Here is a 6024-nt window from a genome sequence, read left to right on the forward strand (position 1 = left end):
AACCTTATACCAGACTGTGCTACAATGTGGTTTCAGAAAATAAATCATTTTGGTTGATAAAGTAAACAACAACAATTACAAAACTCTAATAAGACAATGCAGCAATGTCCTTGTCCTTAGGGACAATAACTACTGGTCTAGAATAAAACTCCTGAGCCACACTGCCCAGCAAGGACAGAGGAAAGGCTTTATAGACAAGGTGAAGCAGTGTTCTGGTCAGGGTCCCCTCCCTGTGGTCACCAGGCTCCCCAACGCCATTCTTCCCAGCCGGGGAGCAGGAGTCGATTTCTTGGACCTTTCGTGTTGGGGCTGGCTTTGTGACTGGTCCTGACCAGTGACACACGGGACGGCTGGAGCAGCAGTGGTACTATGCAACTTCCATTGTTGGGATGTTAGAGACGATCGGAGTATCTTCTCTCACCCTGGAACCCAGACCACTTGTCTGTGGAGTGTGTGTGCATGTGTGGTGGGGTAGGTGGGGGTATTAAACTGTCCGAAAGTGCCACAATGTAAAATCCTTAACAGTTAGCTTTGGATTCTTTCTGGAGACCACACCTGGTGTTGCTCAGAGCTTACTCCTGTCTCTGTGCTCAGGGATTACTCCCTGACAGGGCCTGGGGGACTGTACAGCACACAAGAAACTGAACCTGGGTTGGCGATATGCAAGGCAGGTGCCCTACCCACTATTCTCTCTCTCTCTCCAGCCCCTCTCACCTGTGAGATGTTTCTGTGCCTCGGGGCACCGGTGGGCTCAGTAGGGCAGAACACCCAGGTGGCTCACTCAAACTGGCCTGCAGCTGGCGGGGGCCTTACTCACCTGTGGACGTGGACCCATCTCTGGTCTCCCCTTTCCCTCCTGCTTAGGGTCAGGGGTTTACCCAAGAGGAAGTTGAAGTTCACAGACCTCAGTCTGAGCCCTAAAGTCCCCACTTGTCAGTCATTCAATTCCCAATAATTAGAACTGTGGGTGCTGGAGAGGCAAATCGGGAGGTGAGGTGCTTGCCTTGATGTGGCCCCCTGGCGTCCAACCCCGCCCCCGAATCCCACATGGTTCCCTAATCTTCAAACACAGATCCAGGAAAAAGCCCTGAGCAGAGCTCGGGTCTCCCTCCCCGCAAAGAATTAAAGCTGGAGAAGTGGAAGAATATTGAAGCTCATCTAGTTGCTCTGACCACCCCTTGAATACGCGGTCCCCACCCCAAATCCTTTCAACAAATGGAGAAATCTCAAATGGGGGTCAATTTGGGGTCTAAACCTTAACAGAAGGCCAGAAGCAGAATTACAAATGAATTGTCCAGGACCTAGGGCGGTGAATATAACCATCATGCTCCTCAAAAATAAACAGAAATATGCACAGCCATAGAAAGCAGTTCCTTGGGGCTGGAGAGATAGCACAGCAGGTAGGGCGTTTGCCTTGCACGCGGCTGACCCGGGTTCGATTCCCAGCATCATATATGGTCCCCTGAGCACCGCCAGGAGTAACTCCTGGGTGTAGAGCCAGGAGTAACCCCTGTGCATCGCCAGGTGTGACCCCCTCCAAAAAAAAAATAGAAAGCAGTTCCTTCCTAAAAGAACCCTCATTTCACTGCAAGGCTCTGGATTTCAGGGCAGTCTGGGGCCTTACCCAATCCCGGGTGGAAGGTGGCGGGTGGTGGGAGCACGTGAATATCCCAGATTCAGTTCTGGCCGCCAAATAGGAGGGAAAGTGGGTGTTTGTGGGGGCTTCTGGAAGTTTTCCATTTCTTTTGGAACTAGCCCATTTTCCTGCTCTGGGACATGCGTGGGGCTCGGTTTTGGTATGTGATGATTGGCCAACTGTCTGATCAGGTTCCAGTTAGGAAAGCTGACAGACCAAAATCAGTCTCTCCATGGACAAACACTAATTGCGCGCAGGGCTGGTTCCTTCTGGAGGTCCTAGAATTCATGTCAAGGTCTCTCCCACCTGTTCCCTAGCTCAAAGTTCCTGTCCCATCCTCAAAGTTAGCAGCAGTTTCTTCAGTCTCGGGTAAGGCCTCCAGCTCTGCCCACAGGATTAGGGAGTGGGCATGCCACCAGGACATGTATTTACAATGTATGACATCCCACTCTGCTGCATAAAGGATGCCATTCAGAGCCCAGGGAACAGGACGTGGACACTTTCGGGGAGTGAGAGAGGTCCTGGTTCTGGCCCAAATCTACACTACTCTCAGAACCTTTAGGTTCAATGAGAACAAATTCCCCAGGAAGAGAAGGCCCTATCTAGAGCTGGCAAGAAGACCTGGTGTAGAAATTTACTTAACCAACTTTTAGAACAAGCAACACTATGGTAAAAAGTAATAATCTAAATTAAAACCTCTACCTGAAGGCGGGATGGGGCTGACAGGAAAAGGCCAAGAGGCTCTTCAAGATGATGCCACTACTCTGCATCACGGGCATCGGAGTAAAATACTGCACTTCAATGATACGTACAGTGATGCTGCCCTTTATCCTGAAATGTCGTCTAAAAGAAATGAGTGTCCTGGAGGCGGACATGTTGGTGGTTCACCATCAAAATCTTTTATTTGGGGGCTGGAGGGAAAGTAGAGTGGGCAGAGCACTTGCCTTGCATGTGACAGACTTGGGTTCTATCCCCAACACCCCATATGTCCCCTAAACCCTGCCAGGAATTGCCATATGGTTCCTGATTCCTGAGTGCAGAGCCAGGAGTAAGCCCTGAGCACAGCTGGGTGTGAGCAAAAGGAAACAAAAAACAAGACCTTTCTGGGGTCCCCGCACCAGAGGCTCAGTTCCGAGCCTGGGGATGGGGTGGTGCTGCTCAGGCTGTGGCGTGCTGGGTCCCAAGCCTCCCGCCGTGTGCTCCCATGAGGGCTGCAGCCAGCAGTGCTGAGGGGCCATGCAGCGCCAGGGATGGGAACGAGGCAGCAACGATGCCCGTGCAGCATGTTCCAGCCCTCTGAGCTGCCCATCTCCTTGGTGTGGCAATGTTAATGACACCTCTGGGTAAAGGGGGCCAGAGGGACAGGACAGTGGACAGCATGTCTGCCCTGCATGTGGCCAACCCAGGTTCACTCCCTGGTACCCTAGAAGGTCCCTGAGCCCTGCCAGTTGTCAGCACCGAGCACAGCCAGGTGTGGCCTAAAACACAAGACAAAAGAACTTCGGGTAGCGATACAAACCTGAAACATTACTACATTAATTAAAGGATGTATTTAGAAAACCATTAAACATCTTATGGCCACACTAGGGGGTGCAGGCCTGACAGTTTCGGTAGCTGGACCTGGTGATGCTAAGGGCCAACCAGAGACACACCTGGTGGTGCTCAGAGGGCCGAGAAGTGCCAGCGACCCTATGAAAGGCCTCGTGTAGGGTCTTCAGAGCTCTCTCCGTGGCTCTACACACTGACATGACAGTGACACTTCCCCCCTGGGCTGTGAACTGGTCACACCTCGCGCTGCCCAGAGACCCCCACTTCTCCCAGGCATTTAATGGACATTTGGTGATGGTCATGGGGGTGCTCCCAGATGACCCCATGCTGATCCCCGGATGCAAACCTACCTCCTTCCATCCCCACCGCCTGGATCGGCAAACAGGAGAGCATGTCCACTGTTCAGATTCATTTCCAACACACCACCTTGGGCTCCATCCACTGTCGCACGGCCCCCTGCCCCCCAACCCCAGCCCCCAAGAACAGCTGAGAGTGAGTAGCATCACACAGAGCTGAGAAAAGCCAGCATAAAGCACTTTTATTGCAATAATAAAACCGGAAACTCATACATAGTGCAGAGGGGAGGGGGGGAGGCAGCGATAGCCTCTCACCAAATCACTACACAGGACAGCAAAGGGGTGAGAGGGGCGGGGGCGGGGGCGCTGAGCATCAGGGACGGAGATGCCGACGCTGCGACAGCAGCCTGAATCCTAAGAGAACACCCAAGGCGGGGCTGAGGACGGGGCTTTCACTGGTGGTGAGTGTCTACAAACAGCACCTTCAACTTAAAACGTTCGGTTGAAGTTCTTAAAATTTAGGAAGTGAAGTTTGGATAGCTAGATTACAAAAGTCCTGAATATCCATTAGAAAAACCACAGGATTGGGGGGGGGGGAGGGGACAGGCCAGGCCACAGAAGGCTTCGGGGGTGCCGCCTGGCCCGGGACGGGTACCTGCAGTGTCCGTGGCGGTGAGAACAATCTGCTTTCGAAGGCAAAGGATTCAAGGGGAGGGCGGGGCGGGCGGGGAGGGCAGAGTCCCCCCTCCCGCTTCAGTTTTAGGTAGGGCTGTTCATTCAACCCAAGGACTCCTCTCGACGTGGAGAGTATTTGGGCCCTCAAGAGCGCCTCAAATCTGCTATGGCTTCACAGCGCAGCAGCAAGAATGTTTAATATATAATAAAAATTTCATCCAAGAAAAGAAGAAAATAAAATAACAATTCTTGCAACTCCCTCCCCCTCCCTCCACCAATTCCTATTCTAAAGTTAACCCATGACTTGTGCTGTTAATACTCGACAAATACTTAATTGGAAACCTATTCCAAACGTCTGAAACTGAATCATCACCCCAAAATGAAACAAAATAAACTGAGTAACTTGAGGTTTATGGCATAGAGTCGGTCAACACACACACACACACGAGGGGGGAGGGGGGGAGCAAAGCCAGGTGTCAGCACACATCCAGTCGGGAGAGGTTTGTACAGAGTGGAGTGGAACGTCGGGGAAGCTCCGTGTGGATCCGCCTGCTGGCGCCGGGGGTGCCAGGTCCCTCCATGGCACATCTGCTGGGGACAGAAAGCAGGTGAGTCTGAGTTCCAGCAACCTGGTTAAGTTTCCTGTCTAGGGCAGGCCAGACAAGGGGCCACCCCAAGCTCCTTCCCAGCCAGCACAGTCACCTCTGCTGCAGCCAGAGACCCAGTGGCTCAGCTGAATCTTCGCAGGGAGGGGAGGAGAGGGGAGGGCAGCAGAGGGCGTGCCACTGAGCGGCAGAGCACCTGCCTTGCACGAGTGAGGCCCCAGGTTCCTCAAGTAAGTACGTCTGGTCTTCCTTCATTTACCAGAACCTGCAACTTTCTGGGTTGGCCCTTGTGGTTCCTTCCAGACCCCTGCAGTAAGTGCCGACCTTTTTGGCAGTGGGCAGACAGGGTTGTGCTGAGGTGCTCGTCCTTTCAGTGCACACTGTCAGGCTCTCCGATAGGCCTTTGGTAGGTGATGCTGTTCTCAGAGCAGCATGGAGGGTTTGGACAGGGGCAGACAAAGGCTTGAGGAGCCTTGGGACTCTCCCCCTGGCAGGAAGAACAGGGCCTGGGAGATGCTTAAAGGAGACTTTGCACGTGGGATCCTGGGGGTTCAATCCCCGCCACCTCGCAACTCCCCAAGCACCGGTGGATATGGCCCCCAAAGAGGGAATCATAAAGATGCCCCTCCATGGGAAGAAGGCCACGACAGGCGCAAGCGACGCCACTGCAGCCCTCAACAAAGTCCCTGCTGGCTCCTCCCCTGCCCACTCAGCCCCCGAGGACCAACTAGCACTCAAGTACCCTGGAATTTGATTCTCATCTGTCAATGTTATGTGCCACGAGGATGCCACGCTCAGTGGCTAGAAATGAAGGGAGGGGAGCAGAAGCAGAAGGGGGTCCCAGTGTCCTGTGGCCTGCAGGGAAACCCTTCTCTCGGGGACCTCAGATGTTCCAGAGGAAGGGGGACCAGCGTCCCTCAAAGCCTTCACAGGACTAGGGGAGAAACCCTTTAGCTGCAGAGGCAAACTCTGACCCCGATTTCGCCCCATAGTAACAAGCTGGCCTGCTGTCTGAAGTGGCTGAGTCTGCCCCCGAGGCAGGTGGCTGGGGACCGCGGAAGCACGATCCGGACAGCAACAGTTTTCTTGAAACAAAAATGTTGGTCCCACAAACTTGGCACTATATGTTCAGTTCCCAACAACAAAACCCTACCAACAGCATGGAGGCTGGTGAGAGAGTACAGTGGGTAGGGCGCCTGCCTGGCACAGTTAACCTGGGTGTGATCTCTGGGCACAGAGGAAGGAGGGAATCTGAGCACTGCTG

This window comes from Sorex fumeus, unplaced genomic scaffold (assembly GCF_029834395.1).
Source record: "Sorex fumeus unplaced genomic scaffold, SorFum_2.1 ptg000178l, whole genome shotgun sequence".
Lineage (NCBI taxonomy): Eukaryota > Metazoa > Chordata > Mammalia > Eulipotyphla > Soricidae > Sorex > Sorex fumeus.